The following is a 23,468-nucleotide window of genomic DNA, read 5'->3' as shown; positions in this document are numbered from 1 at the left end:
TTAAAGAGCAGGATAACAATGTGTCGAGCCCTAGGAATGCCTGGGGGTGGTGTGTAGCACAGGTTTGGGGGCCGCAGACCAGTTGGTATCCTAGCACTGCCCCTCGCCCGCTCTGAGGTGGGCATGTGCAAGACGGCCCGTGTAAGGGGCCAAGCACGCCCTGACAGTGAAGATTCCTTGACTGAACAGGCGTTTATTGAGTCTCCTGTGTGTCAGGTATGCGTCCAGGGGAGTCGATACAGTGAGCAACACATACAGGATTGGACATGGTAATGGGGAGAGTGACCCAATGGAAAAAATCAACCCAGTAAATGCCAGGTGGAGACAGATGCTCCGAGGGATAGAGAGGGGAGAGTGGCCAGGAGGGTGACGTTCAGACGAGGTGGTCAGGGAGGGCTTTCCTGAGAAGGTGACGCTGGAGCGGAGCTGCGAAGGCGAAGAGAAGCCAACACGTGACTATCTTGGGGAGCACATTGCAGACCGAGCGCAGGATGCACAGAGGTTCAAGTGTGTCTGGTGCGCTTGAAGATCGGCCGACGTACAGTGAAGCTGGCACAGAGATGAGAGAGATGAGGTCAGAGATCAGGGTGACCTTGGAGGTCATGGGAAGGCTTTGAATTTTATGCCTAGAGAGCTGGGAAGTCACTGAAGGGTTCTGAGCAGAGGGGTGACACTCCAGCTGCCACGTGGAGATGAGACACTAGGCCAGCAGCACTGACGTCTGGGGCCAGATAAGCCTTTGTCGTGGGAGCTGCCCTGCATGTTGCAGGGTATTTAGAAGCAGCCTAGGCCTCTACCCACTGGATGCCAGCAGCACCCCCTCCTTCTTGGTGTGACACCCAAACATGTCTCCAGACACTGCCCAATGTCCCTTGGTGGGCTGGGCCCTGGCTGAGAAGCACTGCAACAGAAGGACCTGGGGGAAGCGGGAGCCCAGGGAGGAGAGTCTGTCACTGCCCAGGCAGGAGACCATCATGCTCCCACGAGGACGGGAGGGGGAGCCACAGGAAGTGGCCGAGTTTAGGGATCTGATCCACGGCGGAGGGCGCAGGCACCACTTCAATCCAACCATCCTGAGTAGTGTCGAAGCACAAGTCAAGGACACAATTAGCGGTGTTCTGCCATTGTGCAGAAGAGGAGCTGTGCGCTCACACACACATTGTAAGGTTAAAGGAGACGCAGGAAACTGCCAACAACAGCTGCCTCTGGAGGGAGGACCAGAGGCCCGAGCTTCGAGGGGGCTCAGCGCAGCCTTCGGTTATGGTTAAATTCTTGTTACATTTAAATTTTTTTTTTTAAAGATTGGCACCTGAGCTAACATCCGTTGCCAATCTTCTTTCTTTTCTTGTTCTTCTTCTCCCCAAAGCCCCCCAGTACACAGTTGTATATTCTAGCTGTAGGTCCCTCTGGTTGTGCTGTGTGGGACGCCGCCTCAGTGTGGCCTGATGAGCGGTGCCATGTCTGCGCCCAGGATCCAAACCGGCGATACCCTGGGGTGCTGCAGTGGAGCACGTGCACCTAACCGCTCGGTCACGGGGCCAGCCCCTATTTGAATTTTATTTTATTTTATTATATTATATGTTATTTATTTTATATTCTTTGTTGTATTTTATATATGTTATTTTATATTATATTACATTTATCTTTAAATTTTTCTTATATTTAAATTTTGTTATATATGCTAAGTTAAAAAAACTCAAAAGGTTACATACTGTATGATTCCATTTATATAAGATTTTCAAAATAGCAAAATTCCAGTGATGAAGAGCAGATTAGTGTTGCCCTGAGGAGTTAGGGATGCAGGGGGAAGGGAGGTAGGTAGTGTGTGACTATAAAGGGGTGATGAATAGTTCCGGATCTCGGTGGCGGTGGAATGGTTCCGGATCTCGGTGGCGGTGGCATGGTTCCGGATCTCGGTGGCGGTGGAATGGTTCCGGATCTCGGTGGCGGTGGCATGGTTCCAGATCTCGGTGGCGGTGGCATGGTTACGGATCTCGGTGGCGGTGGAATGGTTCCGGATCTCGGTGGCGGTGGAATGGTTCTGGATCTTGGTGGTGATGAAATAGTTCTGGATCTTGGTGGCGGTAGTTACCTGAGCCTATAGTTGTGATAAAATTGCATGGATACACAAAGTCACACACACACAGGTACACAATGTGTAGAAATGGTGCAGTCTGACTAGATGGGTGAATTGTAGCAATGTCGATTTCCTGGTTTTGATATCACTTACAGTTACGTGAGATGTTGCTGGGTGAAGCGTACACAGATGTCTCTGTACTATTTTTGCAACATCCTATGAATCTATGATTATTTAAAAATAAAAAGTATTTTTTTAAAGGGCGAAGGGACAGAGATCTTGTTGCTTTGATCTGAGCATGAGCTTCCCTAGGACAGAACCATCACAGCGAAGCCCGACTCCGCCACACCTCGGCCAGGGCCACCCCACAGAGGCTGGTCGGTCTTCAAGAAAGCGCAGCTGAGTTCAGGGGCAGAGCAGCGTGCAGATGTCCCCAGCAAACACAGCTGGAATGGGAGCCAGTGGGCGGGGGCAGAGAATTAGGAGAAATGAAAAGTATGGGTCCAAACATCTCTGAAACATGCAGGTAAACTGCCGCCTGCGTTTCTGTGTGAACAGGGTGCCAGGTCCTCCGTTCTGGTCTGAAAAGCACCGGTGAGTGAGGTTGGGCTACAAAGCGACAAAGGAAGACGATGACCAGCAGGTCCCCACGGGGGCCAAGGACTGTCGGGCTTGATGATCATGGGAGCAGCTGGAACTCCAGACAATTGGCAAGAAGAACTGGTTGGAGGTCAGGGCCAAGGACTATCCCTCGGCTCTTCCTCACGCTCAGGAAGTAAAGCGCAATAAGGCTGCGATGAGTTACAGAAGGGAAGGGACCAGGAGTTGGGATGACCCTGGCTGACCCCGAGGGCTGGGCTAAGTGTACCCTCTCCCAAGGTGGCAGGGGAAGCTGGGAGAGGAGCCAGTCCTACGTTTCAGGGAGGCAAAGCAGGACACAGGCAGAAGGAGAGCAGAGTGGCCCGCCCCGGCCACCGTTTGGGTGCAGAGAGGCCCCCGAGCTCCTTTGCAAGGGATGAGACCACAGGGCATCGCCAGCTGCGCAGTGGGGAAGAGAGAGCGCTGGGCAGTCGGCCGCCCCGGGCCACGGGCAAGACGTTAACGGCTGACCTGCGGCTTCTCGGAGTCCTCCTGACCCCAAAGGGAGGCTGAGTTTTCAGTCATCTTGAGGGAAGGAAGTGTGCCCGGGCCAGGAGAGAGAGCTGCAGTTCCCACTGTTCCGGGACAGCCTCATCCACTGCCACCGGGACCAGCTCTGTCTGGGTCCTGCCACCTCTTCCTGGGTGCTCCCCAGGGTCTGCTTGCCAGGTGGGCTCCAGGAGCAGGGACTGACAGGAACAGTGGGCCCCGGTGGGTCATGTCACCTCTCTGAGCCTGTGTCCACCCTGGCCTGTGGAAATATCAGTAATACCCAGCGGCACTTATTGCGCACTGACCCTGCGCCAGACTGTGCCGGAGTCAGGGCGCCCGCGCTGTCGCTGAATCCGCCCGCCATCCCTGTGGAACAAGAGCCACTGTTTGCCCACAGTACACGCGAGGGAACTAGTGACCCGCCATCTTCCCGCAGCCGTAAGGGGTGGCCAGGGTTCCAGCACAGGCTTGTCTGATCCCAGCATCCAAGCTTCCACCCGCCCGCCCTCCCTGCCCACAGGATGGCTCCAAGGGGAACTGTGACAACGCCAGAGCTCCGGGGCCTCAGAAGTGCACATCTGGACCTCCAGACCAGGCTCACCCACACCCCGCTGGGAGTGGTTCCCGAGTCCCCACCCTCAGAGAGAATGAAGCCCTTCCCAGCCTTCCAGGTGAGGCTCAATCCCACCTCCTCCAGGAAGCCTTCCTTGACTCTTCTAGCTCAAGTGACCCCACTCTTCTCTCAATGCCTCCAGAATGCCTGCTCCTCTGGCCCCGCCACATTATCCCCCATGAGTGGCAGGACCGGGTGGGGGTGACGGCTGCCCCCAGCGCCGGCCTGCCTGACTTCAAGTAGGATAACGTCTGAGATGTCTGAGCACAGGGCCCGGCGGAGCGGGAGTGTGAACGCCAGGCATTAGGCGTCATTCTTCATGTACATATACAGCGCACATTGACAAGGAAGAGCGCCGGGCTCGAGAAAACAACCTTCCTGGGACTATGCGCAACTTCGTACTTCTCTCTGTTTTTCAAATTATTAAACCAAAGATATGACTTGGATGTTCGGGGCGGGGGAGCGGGGGGAAGTGGAGTAATGGAGCGTTAAAAAATCACAGCAACAGAATCCTTGAAGCAAACAAGCGCTTCCATGAGAAACGCAGGCGGTCCACGCAGCACGTCCCCCGCACTCCTGTGTGGGTCCGGGACCCAGAGACACGCGGGACGGGACCGGCCTGGCCCGTCTCGGAGCAGCAGGCCTGGGGACACGCGGCCGCGAGGTGTTCTCGGAACCCCAGGGGTGAAAGGTCACGGAGCGCAGCCCTTGCCCTGAGCGAACGCACACTGACTCCCGTCTGGCAGCGGCTTCTGCCAACCCACCGAGGCCCAGACCCGTCAGTCGCCGTCCTCAGCAGCCCGGCCTCGGTCAGCCCCGGCTCTCAGCGCCCGGACCTGCGTCGGGCTCCGGCTGCTCAGACGCGCTGGCAGCCCTGCTCTTCCCCAAACCTCCTGGAACAGCGACCCTCCCTGTACAGGCGGGCGCCGGGGCTCAGGGAGGCCGTCAGCGCAGAGCGGGACTGAAATGCCCGGGGCTGCTGCCTGCACAGCTGAGCTGTCCCTTCAGCCAAAAAGACATAGGCCTTGCCCTCTGACCGCCGACCCCACCCCAGTTCAGGGGACCCTAAGAAAAGCCGAGCAGGGCCGGGAGGCGGCCGACCGTTGGCCCTCTCGCTCCTCCTCGTAGACGTGCTTTCCTTCTCTCTAGGAATGGAGTCCACTACCCTCCGGCTCTGCCTGTTTCTTAATCTTTCTTTACAAGGATTCTCAAGTTAATTAACAGCCCTGGCTTGGTTATGCCAGGAAAGCAACAGAAGGCTTCTTTTAAAAGACCAAAGAGAAAAGGAACAAAATATAGGTGGTTTCAGAGTCCAAGGCAAGACTCTGGAAAACCCCTTTGGGACAAGGAAAGCTGGATCACGTCTGTTCTCTTGGTCCACAAAAAGAAGGGGAAAAAGAGGCCAGGAAAAAAATGTTGACCTTACCACAGCTCCCTCCTGTTGCCCAAGAACCAGCCATGGCTCCCTATTACCTTATGGAAGATAAGCAAGCCTGGCATTTGTTTCTTCTACCCAGTTCCCTCAGTTCTTCTGTCCAACTTCCCTGAGAGAACCCCTTGGCAGGTGCAGATGCCACCCAGACAGCCCGTGTGTCATCTTCACGAGCTGGCAATTCTCAACAACATCAGCCACAAAATACGCCTCCCAACCTGGGTAGACCAGCCACGGCCCTGTCCCCTCAGTAGTCACGGCTGCCTGTGGCAGCACCTCTGAGCACACTTCTCCCACGGCCACTGCCTGGAGTCCTCCCTGTCACTCTGAATTCTCTAGAGCTGCGTTTCCCAAACTGTGGTCCATGGACAACCTGCATCAGAATCCCTTGGGAGGAGGGGGGATCAAAATGCAAATTCCTGGACCCTGGCCCAGACCTATTAAATCAGGCTCTCTGGGGGCAGGAGGCCAAGGATCTGCATTTTAATAAATGCCCCGGAACCTTTACACACGAGATAGTTTAACAAGCCTGCTTCAAAGCCTGGCTCCACTGACCCTTTCAAGACCCTCTCAGCTTCCCCAGCATATGGCCCCTCCCTGCCCCGTGGCCGCACTCAGAAGTCTCAGGACACAGCTGGGGGACTGGCGAGCCTTTGTCTCTGGCCTTGGCTGTCGTTTAGTCCCCCCTTCCTTCTTAGGCTCTGCGCCTCCACCAGTCATCGCTCTGTCGTGTAAACGCCTTTCTCACTGTTTCCTCCTTCCCTGGGACTTACATTCTCTACTTACGGAATGAACGGCCAGGCCTGGGAGACGTTTTCAGCGTTAGGGAGCAGAGGAAGCAGACAGTTTGAGGATGAAGGGGCCCTTTCCAGCCCCTGACGTCCACGCATGCACATGCTGATTTCAGACGATCGACGTGCTCCTTTAGATCATCGTCTTGTGCTTGCTCGGGTTCTTATCAGTGTCTGTGTCTCCATTTACGTGCTCGTCTGCTCAGGCTGCCACAGCAAAATACCATAGACTGAGTGGTTTAAAAACAGCAGCTCATTGCTCACGGTGCTGGAGGCTGGAGGTCCAAGATCAAGCTGTCGGCAGGTCTGGTCTCTCCTGAGGCCTCTCTCCGTGGCTGGCAGATGGCCACCTTCTCTGTGTCCCCACATGGCCTGGTGGGCCTTCTTTGTATAAGGACGCCAGTCCTTCAGGATTAGGGCCCCACCCTATGACATCATGTAATCTTAATTACTTTGTAAAGTCCTGTCTTCAAATCCAGTCACACTGGGGTTAGGGCTTCAGCAGATGGATTTGGGGGAGCACAGCTCTGTCCACAGCACATTATAACAGCAAAAGCCTGGAAAGAACTCGAACGCTGATCAGTAGGGGACTGGCAGCATGAACTAGAACATGCGATCGTAAACCGGAGTGAGGGAGATTTCTACAGACCACTGTGGAGCGATCTCCAGGACATGCTGCTCAGTGACAAAAGCAAAGTGGATAAGAGTGTGTGTATTACGCTGCCATTTAGCAGAAAGGGGTTGCTAATGTGTGTGGTGTGAGTGTGTGCACTTATGTATTAAAAAACAATGGAAAGGAAAAGCATGCTTTTAAAAACAGTTACCCACAGGGGAAGGAGGGAATAAGATGAAAGAAATGCAAAGGGAGGTTGACTTTTGAGCATATCTTGTCTTCAGGTTTGAGTATGAAACCATCTAAAATGCATTTTAATGATTAAAAAACAAAATTAAATAAATAAAAGAGCAATCCCCCAGATTAAAATTAATGAACCCAGAGTTTTCTCTGCCTCATTGACGGAGTCAACAGCTCTCAGATTCTCCACATAGGATAAAGCACAAAAATGATGAGACAGCTGTATTGGGAGAAAATGTGACGATTTTCTGTAATTTAACACCTCCAGCAGATGTTGTCAAATTACCTGGCAGAGGATCCAAGATTCTTTGCCACAAAATATTGGCACATATAGCACTAGATATGGAGCAAAGATTCTTGCACATACATAAATCGGCTGCACTGCAAGGCCATGGAACCCAATTCCTCATTCGTAACTATTCAGGAAGGGACATTTGAAGATGAAACCCGCTACAAATGTCTATTTAATGTGTTCCCACATGGAAGCCATGGAGGACAAACCTGCCTTCACATTATAACTCTGTCCGAATTAAGAACTGAAGTGTGACTCTGAAGATTTTCTTCGATTTATTTTCTCAGCTGTGGGAAAACCTGCTCCTCAAATATCTCTCTTCCCATCACAAGTCTTGATTAATCCACCAGAGGAATACCTTGCTCAGAACCCAAATGGCACGGTGACTATCTCTAAAACATACATCATCTCCTTAGAGACTGTGAGGTCCCTGAGACTCCAACACCTGATTGTGAGCATGGACCATCCTCTAAGGAACGGAGCGAAGATTGTTCCTCTCTCAGTCAAACAAGAATGTACTTCTGGTTCTTCTTCTATTTGGCTGCCTATAGTTGGTGTCTTCATAATTTTTCTATTTATTTCACTTATTGTTCTCTTTATTGTTTGCAGAAAGAAAAAGTCAGAGAATGTGCTTGGAACCAGACCCCAGCTGACATAGCCTGATATGGAGATCTTAAACAGCCTCTTTCCTCCCGCACCCAGAGCCAAGAACCCTGGAACTTGTTAAAATAAGAAGAATCCTCATCATCAATGCAAGTGAAGGAAATTCCTCACAGTAAAGAAAAAGAAAGTCACATCATGAAAGGATAGACATTGGTTGCTTGAATATATAATTTGTTTCTGGATAAAAATAAATGTACATTTGTTTTTAAAAAAACTTAATGAACCCAATTTGTGTTTAGCTGGTGAAATAAACACACAGAGAGAAACTGTTTCAAGTGATGTTAAAGGGTAGTAATTTAGCATACATTCTTACTGGGATGTAGCTGAGGATAGAAAGAAATGCCAGAAACATCGTGACTCACTCCTGGTAATCCTGTTGGTGTTACTCTTCTGCGCCTAGTGTGTGTGATAAAGGATCAGTCAAAGGAGTGGGTGTGCTGCAGTTCTCGAAGCTGCGATTTTCAGCACAGTTGAAAGAACACACAGACGTTAGACCAGTGAGATAAACACGCTATGGTCTAGAATTTGAATTGGAAATGTCACTATGAACTTATGACATATCTGTGAGTGTGATTCTTTTTTTATTGAGGTCACATTGGTTTATGACATTATATAAATTTCAGGTGTACCTCACTATATTTTGACTTCTGTATAGACTGCATCATGTTCACCAAAATGGATAAAGAAGATATACATATATATATCACACACACAATGGCATACTACGCAGGCATAAAAAAGACAAAATCTTGCCATTGGCGACAACACAGATCAACCTTGGGTGTGTTATACTAGGCAAAATAGGTCAGAGAGAGAAAAACAATTATCGTATGACTTCACTAATCTAATGTATCTTATCTTTTTAAAAAACGTACATATCCTAGCTTTGTCCATTGAAAAGATCAAGAAATGTGAACAGCCCAGTGTAATGAGCACCCCCATAGATTCACACTGTGGTGTCTAAACACCACATCTCACTAAAAGAAACCAGGATTCCTTATAGAAACGGCCGATTCTACGTCTGAGTCAAGAGATGTACAAAACGAACCTGGAACATCCCCTCCTACAGATAGAATAAGCTACCAGAGATTAACAGCATGTATCAAAAGGACTCAGGAGCCCATTTCAGTAACTTCCACTGGTCAAAGACGGTACAATTTGGGCATCAATAAAGACAACTACCATGAATTGAAATGATTCAAGTATGTTTAAATCAATGGGATCATCATCATAATAAATACACACAAGCACGTGTGCACGCACGCAGATACACACACACACAGACTCGGTTGCTTTTGAAGGGTGCTAGGGAAGCAAATCACAATAACCGATAAACAGAGGGAAACATTAGGCATTTCCCCTGCTTTTACAAATGGGACCTCAAGGTAACCATGTAGCTGATGAGGCGAATCTTCCTTCATAGAAGTAGTCCAGCTAAGAAATAAAGAATATAGAATTAGAGTATCACTCTTTTGCAATCTAATAAAGTAATGGATCTAGGCAATGATTATCACTAGCTGCCAACATGACAAAAAAAAAAGACATCCAGACATCATGTGCCTTCTGATGGAAGAATACAGCAACTACGAAGCAGCGTCACCAGAAATCCTGATCAAGCCAAACCCAGTCCAGCCTCAAGATCTCTCTACAGTTCAGAGCAGATGTAGGAGACAGAGGCATCCGCAAAAAGACATCACGGGGTGAAAACGCGTTGATCAGATTGTAGGAAACTCTATAGTACAAAGTATTTGCTTTCTCCAACAAAATCTGACTGGAAAATAAAAGATGGAAGAAGAACTCATAAATCAAAAGAGACGTAAGTGAAAAATTAATCATAATATATGGCCCCTATTTGGATCCCAATTCAAAAAAGATATCTAAAATGTTTATATGACAATTAAGGAAATGGAAATACACACTGGGAATTTGATTATATTAAAGAATAGTTTTTAGGGTCTTTGTGGGGTTTTTTGTAAGGAAGATTTTCCCTGAGCTAACATCCATTGCCCTCCTCCTCATTTTTTTTTTTTTTTTTTGCTTGAGGAAGATTAGCCCTGAGCTAACATCTGTGCCAGTCTTCCTCTACTTTGTATGTGGGATGCCACCACAACATGGCTGATGAGTGGAGTAGGTCCCCACCCAGGATTCAAACCTGTGAACCCCATGCCGCTGAAGTGGAGCGCATGGAACTCTGACCACTCTGCCACAGGGCTAGCCCCTATTTTTAGTTTTTTTAAGGTGATAATATTATTGGGTTTATTATTTTTTGTGAGTCCTTTTTTATAGATATATGCTGAAGTAACATATATACTGTTTGCTTCAAAAATATAGAAAAAAGTTTTTCAAACATATTCAAAACTAGGGAGAATAATTAATAACCCCCCTTCAACAATCAACAACACAATTATCCCCTCAGATTAAAATATGCATATTTCCTGCCTCTGGGCGCTGACAACTCCTTCAGTAAGTTCTTTTTTCATATCAGTGCCTGTGCCCCCTGCGGCACTGTGAGTTAGGAGAGGCTTGACACCTCTCTCTGTCCTCCACACTGGGGACTAGCATGGCATCATGCTCCTCTTTAGGAGAGGAAACTGAAACTCAGAGATGCAGAGTCATGTGTCCAAAGTCACACAGCTAGGGAACTGCGAGCCAGGATCTGAACCCAGAGCAGCCTGGCTCCAAGACCAGTGCTCATAGCACAACACCCAGCTGCATGGGGGAGGACAAAGAAGGTTCCAGAAAAGCAAAATTACAATGCTGCAGTAGAAGATCAGACTGAGAGACAGGAGTTCTGGAGGCTGCAGCCGGGGGGCTTCACTGTGGCCAATGCCTCAGCTACAGGGGACCTCGGTGGCCTTGTCTCTGAGCAGAGCTCTCTGTGGCTCCTCACCTGGCAACTCCTGCATGACCTTGACCGAGCCAGTGTTCCCCTTTCTGAGCTTCAAGTTCCCCAGATGTAAGCGGGACCAGATCAGTGGTTTCTCTAAGTGACGTTTCCACAGTCATTTCCTCCCACAGAATCTCCCTCAGCCTCCCAGGATCCGAAGAAGGGAAGGGAGCTGATCTGGTAGAAGCAGGCTGGGCATCCTGAGACCCAGGCAATTCTGCCTCCCCCTCCCCTGGAAACCCAGAGACTGTGAGGGGGTGGGCCATCCCACTGTGAGCAGGCTTGAGCTACTTTTTTTTTTTTTACATATTTTATTTATCTATTTCTTTGAAGAAGATTGGCCCTGAGCTAACATCTGTGCCCAGCTTCCTCTATTTTATATGTGGGACGCCTGCCACAGCATGGCTTGACAAGCGGTGTGGAGGTCCACCCCGGGATCTGAACAGGCAAACCCTGGGCCACTGAAGCCGAGAGCGCAAACCCAACCACTACGCCACCGGCCCGCCCCTTGAGCTACTTTTATGTAAACATTAGAAGAAGGGCAAATCCCTCAAGTTGGAGATTCTGGCTCCACCCTGGGGTTTCACTACTTGACAGAAGAAACACCTGAGGTGCAGAGGGGGAGTCTGCATTACCTGGGGCCCCCAGCTCAGGCTGCTGCCCTCCCCAGGGCTGCATCCCCCGGGCTCAGCATCTTTGCCACTGAGCCGGACTCTTCTCCCTAGTGGGCCTGGCTAGTCCTGTATAATTGTTCATATATTTTCCTGGCATTCAGAGCCTTTAACAAATTCTTTCAGCAAACTGCTGTTAATAATCAAGCTCAGAGCCTGGCCCAGGGGCCCTGGAATAAGATCAGAAGCCAGACGGGGTGGGGACAGAGCAAGGCTGTCCCCCCATAAGCTGCCTGGCTGTTGTTCCTAAGGGGTCTTTTCTCCCGGAGAGCTTGCTCAACCACCTCCTGACCAAGAGTCTTGCAGAATACACGCCACTGCTCACCACCAGGCCCTGGCGCCTGTGTCAGGCTGAGCGGCTCAGCCCCAGCATGGGGGATGGGTGCGGCCTGAGTGTGCTTTGACCATCCCCCCCCACCCCGTCTGCCCAAACATGTGCTTGACTGCTTAGGTATCCCAAAGTAGCTTACCTATGAGTGTAGGCAAAATCAAGGGATCAGTGGTCTTATCATCCACTGGGAAAACAGAGCCAGCCATATGCAGGATTGGAACTAGGAGAGACCCCCGGAAGGAGTATGAAGGATGCTGACACCTCCCCACACTGGCCTCTTCCCCAGCTGCTGGGGTGAACTTCTGCCATCCCAGCCTCTCTCTGTGGGGTTAGGCAATCCCGCTGCCAGTGTCCAGATCTGAAATGCAGACACTCATGGAGGAACAGAGATTTACCTTTTGAATACTTCCGGCATCCTTCGCTCTGGGCTAAGTGCTCTGCATGAGTTTTCTTTTTTCAGTTTACTTCTCACAGCAACACTATCGGGTCAGCACTGTTATTAGCTCCATTTTACAGATGGGACACTGAACTTCTCTAAGAAGGTAGGCAAATTGCCCCAGGGCACCCCGTGAGTTAAGAGGTAGGGCTGGCATGCACAGCTCCAGTTCTAGCTCCAGAGACTGTGCCCGTGGTTTTCAAACTGGGTGCTGTGGATCCCCAGGGGCTCCAGAGAGAACTAAGCACAGAAGACAGGCAGTGTGGGGGGCTCTGGGCCCCGGACCCACTTCAGACTCAGTAGCCCTGTTTATTCTATTTTATTTATTGGAGTTTCATGAAGATTTCATCTGAGGCAACGTCTTCTTCCTAATATTCCTAAATATTCCTAATTCCTAAATATTGGGATGGCCTCTCACCCGGCCCAATGCCTTGAGTGACCCAGGGAGGAAGGGGACTTGCCTGGGGCACCCTGCCCACAGTGCCCGAGCTCTGGTCCTGGCTGGGTGTTCTTTCAGTGGCCCTCCCAGGAGTCCTAAGCTAGGAATGGAATTTCCCTGCCTTGAGTTGGACATTTTCTGAGCTCCCAGGACACCCACAGGTGCCTGCACTTGCTGACACGGTGGCGGGAAAGTGGGCATGTTGCCAAAGAAAGACTTGGGGATGGAGCAGGCGGCTCCCTCTGCCCTGTGCAGTGGCCCGTGGCCAGTAGCCAGGTTGGAAGATAATTTCTCTGCATGAGGAGGAGATCCCGGTGTCTGCCACCTGGGCCTTCTTCCTCACAGATTTCCAGTGTTAAGCACCGTGTGCCGAGCCTGCCAGCCGCCCTATCCCTGTTCGCTGGGTTGCTCTGAAGGGCGCTCCCATTTCCCAAGCATCCCCGGTGTGCGAGCCCTGGACTAGGGGCTTTCACCTGCGGGGTCACAGAAACCCACAATCAGAGAGTGTTAGACAGTCCTCATCGTGGGCCCTTTCAGATCTGGATTTTATCATCATGAAATGCTAGGGCGGCATTTGCTGAGTTTCCCCTGCTGGGCCTTGACACCCACCTTCCTGGCACCTGAGGGTCCGCGTCCGTGCAGCCCTGGTGCAGAGGAGAATTTGCAGCCAGTGAGGTCCCGGATGCTGACTATTCTGAGAGATCAAAACAGCGAGCTGGTTAAGTGCTTGCTGTGCACAAGGTTCTGCGGAGGAGCTGTCTGTTCCAGGTGGAACACAAACATCAAAACCAGGAGCCAAAGTGCTGAGGAAGCTGGTTCCAAAGAGTAATGGGGGCTGTGCAGGGAGTGGAGCAGGGCGATGTCACAGAGAGCACTCTGGTGGGGTGCGGCTTTGGGGCACTTTAGAGGAGGTGGTTAGGGAGGGTCTCTGAGGAGGCGACAGTGAGCAGAGAACAGAATGACTCAGGGAAACCAAACAAGCCCAGATTGGAAGACGAGTGGTCCAGGCTGAGGACGAGCAAGAGCAAAGACCCTGGGGCAGAGGTGAGGTTGGCATGTGCCAGAGGCAGGAAGACAGCCAGGGTCACTGCGGTGGGCAAGGGAGAGAGTGGGAGGAGAGGCTGTCAGGAGGCCGCCCAGGTCGTGAAGGGCCTCGTCCCACTGCAGGGCGTTAGGGTCACGTCTGAGCGCAGCAGGAGGACACTGAAGGGGTTAAGTAGGGGAGCCGAGGTCTGATTGACACTTTAGATCTGTGCTACTGGTGGCCGTTGGGCACTGGACACGCGGCCGGCCCACAGTGCAGAGCGCTGCAAGCGTGAAATACGCGGTAGATCTCAAAGGCTTAACACAAAAAGGATGTAAAATGTCTCCGTTAACATTTTTTGTATTGATTGCATGTTGGAATGACAATAGTTTGGATATATCAGGTTGAATAAAATATACTACGAAAGCTAATTTTACCGGTTCCCTGTCCCTTTCTAAGGTGGCCTTTGAGAGGGCGCCGGCGCCCACTCCATCCAGCTGGACCGCGCGGCCCGGGAGACGGATGCGGGGCGACAGGGAGCGCAGGTGGGCGCTCCGAAGTCAGGGCGCGGGGCTGAGCGGGACTGAACGCAGGAGTGGGCTGCAGCTCCGGGTCCAGGAAGGCATTTTTAGAGATAAGTGACAATAAGGTGTGTTTGTGTGCCGAAGGGAATGATCGAAAGTGGATGATGAAATTGCTAATGTTCGAGAAAAAGAGGATGGTGCAGGAGCGGAGGGGTTAAGAAAGCGCGAAGGAGCGGGATCAGGGCCGGGCCGAGGGCGTGGCCTCAGCCGGGGCAGCGGGGCAGGCAGGGAGTGGGCCTGCGCTGGAAGCTGGCGGACCGAGGGGAGAGCTGAGGGGGCCGCGGCTGGCTGCCTGGCAGTGACGCCGCCCTAAGCCCCTGCCCGCGGGGCGCTGCGCCCTCCACCTGCGGCGTCGGCGGAGTCCCCTCCCCCCCCCCCCCACCGCGGCGGCGTCTGCAGGGGCGCCCCAGCATCTCCCCCGCAGCCGCGCCATTCCCTGGAGGAAGCACTTTGCTCTCATCCGTGAGGGTCAATGGGCCCCTGAACGGGCGATCCGAGCCCACACCCCTCTGGCCGCACTGATGGACGGGCTCAGGGGTGGGCGTGTACCCAAGCTGGGCCGCGGAGCCCTCTGGAGTTTCTGCGGGGCAGGCCGAGGGCCCGCCTGGAGCCGCTGCTGGCAGCCTTCTCGGTCACCGGGGCGGAGACAGCTGAAGGTAAAACTGGGAGGCAGGAGAGCGGAGCTGAGCAGAGATCCCTCCTGCCATTGAGTCTCTGGATCCCGTCGCAGCTGAAGCCGGAGGCCCTTCTGATCTCCCAACTGCGTCAGCCGGTAAAAGCCCCCTTTTGCTGAGACGAGCTTGAGTTGGTTTCTGTCCACTGCAGCCAAAGGACTCCCCACAATGACAGTGGTTCTAACGAGGCTGATGGTGTGTGACCCCATTTCCCAGATGAGGAAACCGAGGTTCAGAGAGACTCAGGCGGCCAACAGCCCAAGCTGGTAAGTGGGAACTAAAGCTGAGACCTGCTGCAGCTGGGCCTAGCTCTTGACCAGCCGATCCGGGGAAACCTGAAGAGCCCAAGGATGGACCCACGGACCTTCAACGGGGACATAATCTCTGCCTAGATGGGCTCCCATGTGGCCCGGGACACTGAAAATACAGACAGATCCTACCTTCAAGACAACCTTACTGAAGTGGGTACCGTCATTCCCATTTAGAGACCAAGAAACTGAAAATCAGAAAGGCTGGGTGGCCTGTCCAAGGTCACAGAGCTGTCATGTGAATGGACCAGGAGGCCCTAGTGGCACGCCCCGTGCCCTCCCCCCACCCCCCCGCCCAGCACTGTGCTCAGCCAGGGAGGGGTGTTATAGGCGCAGAAGGCCAAGCCGTGCTACACACAAATCAGGATTCTACACATTAAAATAAAATTGCACGCACAGTGGTATGTACACTAGGTGCCGATGATGAGAGCTAAGGTTTAGTAAGTACTTAGCACGTGCCAGCCCTGTTCTCTGTGTGCACTCCATCAGCAATCACAACTCACTTAGTACAGACCCGTTTAGTAATCGCAAGTACCCTGTGAGGTAGGTGTTATTCTCCCCATTTTACAGGTGAGAACTCTGAGCACAGAGAGACTCGGTCACTTGTCCAAAGTCACAGTCGGCTGCTGGGCTGTTGGTTGTCTGGGCCGCGCCCACACTGAAGCTGGGGAGCAGGGCGTTCCTGTGCACCAGAGGATGTCAGAGCCGACCATGGGGACAGGGTCAGGGCTGGCACTGCGCACACAACGAGACAGGGACCTGTTCATCCCCTGCAGCCACAGGTCGCGAGTGCCTGCTCTGGGACTGCCGGGCGGGCCCATGACACAGAGTCAAAGAGACTGCCATCTGTCCCTCAAGGTCACTGTCATTAGGGAAGATGGCCCATAAACAGGCAGGGGGCCAGGGAGCCAAGGCAACAGAGAGGGTGCTGTTGACACAGGTGGCTTTGGAGGGGGTCAAAATGGGGTCCGGGGAGAGTGGGGGTTGACTCAATTTTTTGCAATTTATTTTTAATAAAATTTTAGACGAAATAAGTTGAAAATAGCCGTGCAGACGTAATAATCATTATTGACATCTGTAATTGGTGACTTGGCATCCAGGTGTCACAGGGCTGTGTTAATGGACCAGGTTGTTTACCTCTTCACTGCGTCCTGGGTTTTTGCAGGTACGTGAAAGTCGTATTAAGAACCTTCCAACCACAAACCCCAGTGCCTGTGTTTCACTTCCTGCCCAGTAAGTGACACCCCCCTCTCCTTCCCCTGACTCTAGTAATAAAGGCTCCCACCGTGCTTTTCCCTGGCTCCTCCTGCCTCGGACCAGCCCCGGGGCCTCTGCAGGCGGCTCTGCACGGTGTGGTGTGGTGCGGCATGCCCTATCCTCTTGGGAATTGTGAGTAATGAACTCTTCTTTCAAGGCAGTCATCTCCGTGTCTGTTGTCTTACCAGTCCTGATTAAAACAGAATCCCAGGCACGTTCTAAAGCAGCAGAGACGGGAGGGAGGGCGTTCCCAACTGTGGGAATGGCGTGTGCCAACCTGGAGAGGCAATGGAGGGAAGATGTTCTGCTTGTGTGGAGCGGGGGCCGCAAAGCACGTGTGGGAACCTGAGGCCGGAACAGGAAAGGCCTGGGCCCCAGGGAAAGGAGCCTGGACTGGTCGGGGCCGGGGGATGGGGGGGGACCCGGGAGGGAGCGGGGCCTGGGTGAGGCGGTCTGATTTCCCCGCTGCCCTGTCTAAACTGACCCCTCCCATGTGCTCCCCCTTGCCTTCCTCTCTTTGCTGTCTCCCTGATCACTTGACGCTGTCTAACATACCATTTCATCCCATTTGTTGGTCTTCGTTGCCTTCCTTCTAGAGTGTGAGACCCACCAGGGCAGGGATGCTTGTCTGCTCTGTCCTCTGCCGAGCCCCCTGTGTCAGAACGGTGCCGCCCACGGTGGGTGCTCAGCAAACACTCGTTAAATGAACGCACGACAGGTGCTGGACATCTCACCCTGGCAGCCCTGTGGATCCCAAATGCAGGGTGGCCTGGGAGGCGGGGGCGATGTGGGGTAGAATCGTGCCCTTGGTCGTGGGGTTGGACAGGCTATGCTGGGAGGAGACGCCCTGTGAACCCAACTTCATTGTAGCCGCGTCCATAGAGCTTTTTTAAAGCATCGTTGCGCTAACTCCTCTGCGTTCACAGGATGAGCTCTCAGCTAGGAAAATCCCAGGCAGGAGTCAACTGGATGGTGAAATTTCAGTCTGAGAGAGAAAGCCCTTGGACTTCTTCCTGGAGTTCCCAGCCCCGGGCCGGAGCCTTCCACAGGGTCCCACGGGGGATTCCAAGACCCCTACTTCCAGATGGGGAAGGTGCAGCCCAGAGAGGGGCCGCACAGCAAGGAAAGAGGCCTCCTGGAGCCACAGGCATGGTCCCGAGCCCCCTTCTGCCCCCTCTCCCAGACCTCAGATTCCTGGCCTCCAATCCATCACTGCTGACAGGCTGAGTGACCGCAGGCAGGGCACCACCCTCCCTGCTTGTGCATTGCCATCCTGGGGACAAGGACAAGGCAGCTCCAGCTCCTTCCCCAGGTTCCTCGAAGCCTCAAGCAAAAGCAATCAGCACAGGGCAGCCGTCCTAACAGAGGACAACCAGGCTTGGGATCAGTCAGATTTGCCCTGGGCTGCCAGGTAGGGGCTGAGCGACCTCCCTGAGCCTCGGTTTCCTCATCTGCTAAAGGGGCCATGAGATCGATGTGTGTAAAACAGCTAGCACAGTGCCCGACACAGCAGTGAATAGTGGCCTTATTATTATTATTATTTACGTATTTATTTGTATTATTACAGGTAGTATGGTGGACAAGGTCAAAGGCCAGAAAGTGAAAACTCTTGTGAATATTTTCCCTCCAGGCCCACTTCTGGCACTGGGCCCACCACCCCCAGAGCCCCTCCCGTCCGCTGTATCTCCCGATAATTTTTTCCATGAACAGGGTCTGAGAGTTGACTCTAGGAATCTGGTTTGTGAACAAAATGGCATGTTCTCTAAAAGAAATATTGCCCTTCGTGGTTCAGATAAACCTGCTTGGTTCAGTAATGGGACAGAAGGGAGGGGTGGGTGGCAGAGAAAGAAAATGTGAGAGAGAGAGAAAGTGACAGAGTGAAGGCTGCAGAGAGACAGAAGAAGTCAAGGCAGGAAAAGGAGCAGAGAGGAAGGAAGAGGTAGAGTGGGCAGCCCAGACGCAAAGACAGAGGGAAAGGAAAGACAGGGAGACAGAGATGAACCAACAGACCCGAAGCAAGCGAGGGAGGGTGAGGTCAGCACCCTGCAGCATCCAGTGGGGCCGGTTTGTCCCGGCCGGGTCCTGTGGGCCCCTCTCCCCTATCAGGGCTGTCAATCTCTGGCCTGGTGAGTTGAAGGGAAATGAGCCTTGAACACGTCGTTCTGGGTAGGAACAAACACCCTTGCAGGCAGCCTGCTCTCTGAGGGTGGCAGGGGGTAGGGGGTGGACAAGGAGGGTCTGTCCAAGCCCTAGGGTGGGGCTCTGTGAACCAAGAATAGTCCCTGTGAGGAGAGCTGGGTCCCCAGCCAGGTCTAGGGCCCAGGGGCTCTCTGTGTCAAATTCGTGGAGAGTCAGGCCCAGGGTGGGGTGAAGAATGTGGCCTGGTCGGCTCTGGGTGTGAACCGCCACCGGGAGCAGGCAGGACCAGATGCAAGGGCAAGGCGACAGCACCCCCAGTCCCCAGGCCCGATGTGCCCCGGGGCCTCTAGCCTTTTGCCTCGACTTCATGCTCACACAGCAGGGCCAGGGCTGTGTCCACACAGAATCACCAAAGAAAACATTTCAGTACAAAGACAAACATGAGCGCTTCTCCCGTGAGCAGCGCTGAAGACACTTTGACAAACAGCCTCACAACCCCCGTTCCGCGCTCTATGGCTTTCCAAGGCCTTCCCCGTTGTCTTTGAGTTTCTCGAAGGTTTGCTTTCACAAGTTCCCCTCTGGCTCCAAACCTGCTCCCACTGCATCAGTTCTGTTTATGATCATCTCCCATCTTGTTACCTGTGAGATGCACGAGGACCCTGAGTGGAGGCTCAGCCCACCCCAAACCGAATGGGAGACAGCTTCATCCCGCAGCTCCTTGTACCAGATTCTGCAGGTGGGGAGAAGGGCTGAACAGCACAGAGCGAAGCTGCTCCGCGGGGCTGGTCCTGCTCGAGAGCCCGCCAGCCCAACCCCCCCAGGAGGAGCTCCTGCGTACACCCACACAGGCTGGCCTCAGGCCCCGGCCGCCAGGCCTCCTCGTCCATCCCCATTCCCTCTGTCCTAGCCCCTTTCCTCCAGGACTTGCCCATCTCCAGGAAACCCTAGTTTCTCTCTGTGTCTCAGGCGGAGGTTTCGGCTCCTCTGAGTTCCCTCCTCAGCCCCTCTCAGCTCCTGCTCTGCTCTCAGCCCAGCAAGAGAGACTTCCCCTTAACAACACCCATCCCTCTTGGAAAAAGCTGGGTTTTGTTAAATAGTGAAAACTTCCTTCCACACAGACTCCTGAATGTGGCTGGTCTGCAGACCCAACTCCTAATGGGGCAGGTAACTCAGAGAAGGGGAGCTCTTGATGCAAAAGGCTGTCTGTTCACTTCCAGATTCCCAGCCAGTTCGGCACCTCTGTCAATGGTGTTAAGAAGATGCCCGGAGCAGCCTGCAGCCAGCGCAAGCCTGCCCCATCCCAGGCCTCAGTCCTGTCCTCCTCTGTCCTTCCGATACTGCAGCCGCATGTCTCTGAACAGGAGCCGCGTGCCTCCCTCACGTGGGGCTCAGGGGCTCTCAGTGCTCTCCGGTTAAGGTCCCGACGCCTCCGCGCCTCCACACGGCCTTCGAAGCCCTTCTGCGATGAGCGCCTGCCCACTTCTCCAACGCAGGGGCTGCAGCCCAGAGTCCACCTGGACCATTCCACTTCCCCACTGTGCCCTGACCTTGCAGAACCTGAGGCTGCAGACGCGGTTCCCTTTGCCAGGAGCATCCTTTTCCATCTCCTTCACCTGCTTCCTCCCGCTTACATAGGTGCTACCTCCAGCCCCAGCATCCCTCCCTGGATTCCTCACCCGTCCTCCTGCCCCATCCCTGAGAATCTTTCCCATTCATCCCCAGTGGCTCAGGTGGCAAAGTGCAGCGACCCAGAGCCTGGACCTGGCAGTCCTAGCGGGGCTCCTGGAATCTTACAGGGTCATCACTTTGTTTCTAAAAGTCAAGACATTGGAACCAAATATATTTTACAAAATTCTTTTTCTCAGACTCTTCATTTCCTCCCTATTTCCCTTTGTATTTTGGGAGTCTGCATGGGGTCAGGAAGGCCTGCTTGAATCTGGTTCTGACTCTTCCCAGAGGAGAGGCTTCAGGCAAATTCTTGAGCTTCTCAGTCTCTTCTGGGTCTCAGTTTCCTCCGTGTGAGGTGGAGAGAAGCTGCTCTCGCAGGCGCTGTGAGGGGGAGCAGTGTGTGGCGCCAGCACTGCGCGCTGAGGGGCTCTATGGCAGAGGCCTGATCGCCGTCTTGACTTTGATCATGATGATAGAACAGCTTTGGCCTTCAGCCGTCTCCCGCAGACAAACGCTGTGAGGCTCTGGGACTTGGAGAGACTGGCCTGGGTGAGGTGGGAAGGAGGGACCAGGAGGGGAGGAGAAAGGAGGGGAGATGGGGGCTGGTTTTCTGAGTTCCATACTCAAGAAAGGATGCCACAAAGGCAGCAGCTGGAACACAGGGACCATGTGGAAAGTTCTGGTGCAAGCTGCTTTTCAAAAATCAGAGAGGCACAGTGTGAGCTCACCACAGCCCCCCGAGTCCTGCCCCAGCCTCTCCAGCTTTTCCCTGAAAGCTACCCCTCCCGCTTCCTGCTCCTTACAGGCCCCAAGCCTGTCTGGACTCCTCCCTGGCTTCTCTGGGGACCTCTTGCCCCTTGGCCCAGATGGCCCCCCCCCTCCCCTCGCGCACACACACACTCCTTCATTCAACCCTCGACATTGACTGAGCACCTGCCAGTACGCACACTCAGAGAAGACGGAGCCCATCCCCAAGGGGCTCTCTCAGAAGCTGATGATGGAGAAAGCACATGACATACCTATACCCAGGCTTCAAAGGGAGGGCCCGGGGGACACTTGAGCCCGCGGAAGGGGGTTGTTCCCAAAGGAGGCCACGTTGAGAGAGTCTCAGGTCAGCAGGCGTCTACCGAGGGGAATCGCGTGGAGAGCAGGAGGCGAGGAGACAGCTCGAGCAGGCGCAGAGGAGGGGTGAGCACGGTGGTGGTGGGTGCATGGGGGTCCAGCGCTCCTGGGGGTGAGAGCGAGGGGAGAGGAGAGCTGGGCCTCCTCAGAACGTGAGGACTCTCTCCAGGGAGCAGGGCAGCCTCTGGGGTAAGAGCAGAGGGTGGGACTCGATACACTTTCTTTTCAGAAGGAGCACATTGGCCACCAAGTGTGGAGGATGATTCGAGAAGGACAGGTTCATTCAACAAGCATTTAGGAAGTGCTCGTGCCTGACTCAGTGCCAGGCCCTGGGGACACAAAACTGAATACAGTAGCCCCGCCTTATTCACTGGGGATACATTCCAAGACCCCTAGTGGATGCCTGAAACTACAGGTAGTACCCAGCCCTATAGATATTATGGTTTTTCCTATATGTGTGTAGCTATGATAATGTTTAATTTGTAAATTAGGCACAGTAGGAGAATAGCAATAACTAATAATAAAATAGAGCAATTATAACAATCTACTGTAATAAAAGTTACCATAGATCCTAGCAACCTCAGCATATGATTTTTTTTTATTTCCTTATTAAATCAAGAACTTTCAGCTTTTCACTTACAGGAAGCGCTTTATGGCTCCTCAATTTAAAACTTACCAATTGCTTATTTCTGAAATTTTCCATTTAATATTTTCAGACTGCCGTTGACTGCAGTAACTGAAACCGCAGGAAGTGAAGCCGCGGATCGGGGGCTGCTGTGCTTCCCGGCTGCCTCCTCTTCAGTAGCGGCGTTGACAGTGTCACCTGCGCTTCATCGCCGGGGCCCGACTGCCCTTCTCTCTTCTCGGTTGGAGGCATCTGCCCAGGGCTCATGATTGATCGGGGAAGACAGACGTGTCATGGCAGCGCAGCCAAGAGGACTTCTGTCGTGATGCCCTGGGGAAGTGGGGACAAGGAGCAAGGCCAAGAAAGGGTCACCAACCAAAATGGGGTCAATCCAAAAGAACCAGGTGATTCGGCAGTATCTCGTGAGTCTGTGTTATGCTCTAAGTCCAAAGTGCAATGCCTGCCTTGAAAGCGTTTCTGGTCTGGCTGTAAACATATATATAATTGTTTATTTATAATTGTATAACATACAATTTTTATTTATAAGTAAATATAATATATATAATTTTTATTATGTATGATTCCATTTATATAGAATTCTAGGAAATGCAACCTAAACTGTAGAGGCAGGAAACAGATCGCTGTTTGCCCGGGGTAGGGATGGGCAGCGAGAGGGCAAGGGAGAGACTATAAAGGGGCACCAGAAAACTAGTGGGGATGCGATGCTTATGGTTTCGATTGTGCTGAGGATTTCCTGTGTGTCTGCAGGTCGAAATTGATCCAATTGCAGACTCCAAATATGTGCAGTTTATTGTGTGTTGATTTCACCTCGGTAAAACTGTTCACCGGGAACGTAGTTGCCATAGGAAAGGGTGGGGTTGTGACCAGAAGGGGACTCACAGGAAGCTTCTGGGGCCCTTGACTTGGGTGGGAGTTACACAGAAGTTCTTTTTTTTTTTTTGAGGAAGATTAGCCCTGAGCTAACTTCTGCCGCCAATCCTCCTCTTTTTGCTGAGGAAGACTGGCCCTGAGCTAACATCCATGCCCATCTTCCTCTACTTTATATGTGGGAGGCCTGCCACAGCATGGCTTGATAAGCGGTGGGTATGTCTGCACCCGGGATCTGAACCGGTGAACTCTGGGCAGCCCAATTGGAACACGCAAACTTAACCAGTGTGCCACCGGGCTGGCCTCCAAAAGTTCTTTTCATTACAACTGTTTAAGCTGAATATGACACTTTTTATGTTTTATCCACTTTTCTGTGATTGTTATACTTCACATTTTTAGCAGCTTTATTAAGATAAAATTCACATAGTGTACAATTCACCCATTTAAATTGTACACTTCAGTGAGTTTTAGTGTATTCACAGACATGTGCAACCATCACCACAGTCAATTTTAGAGCATTTTCATCACCTCAAAAAGAAGCCTCATACTCTTTAGCCATCCGC

General features: G+C 52.6%; 1 protein-coding gene and 1 long non-coding RNA gene across 2 annotated transcripts in view; one reads left to right on the top strand and one right to left on the bottom strand.

Annotated features, from left to right (window-relative positions):
• LOC139045088 (NUAK family SNF1-like kinase 2) overlaps positions 1-6,454 on the bottom strand; it is a 38,789-nt gene extending 32,335 nt beyond the window's left edge. The window contains exon 1 of the mRNA XM_070507448.1: positions 6,040-6,454. The gene's annotated coding sequence lies outside the window, so the exon portion shown is untranslated. The remainder of the gene's footprint in view (positions 1-6,039) is intronic.
• Positions 6,455-16,305: 9,851 nt separating this feature from the next.
• Positions 16,306-20,459, top strand: LOC139045087 (uncharacterized). Its single transcript, XR_011502756.1, has 3 exons — positions 16,306-16,371; positions 16,476-16,595; positions 19,820-20,459. It is a non-coding gene; the product is annotated as an uncharacterized lncRNA (long non-coding RNA).
• Positions 20,460-23,468: the final 3,009 nt, after the last annotated feature.

Source organism: Equus asinus, chromosome 4, assembly GCF_041296235.1.
Source record: "Equus asinus isolate D_3611 breed Donkey chromosome 4, EquAss-T2T_v2, whole genome shotgun sequence".
Taxonomy (NCBI): domain Eukaryota; kingdom Metazoa; phylum Chordata; class Mammalia; order Perissodactyla; family Equidae; genus Equus; species Equus asinus.
This window is presented reverse-complemented; position numbering and strand designations above follow the sequence as displayed.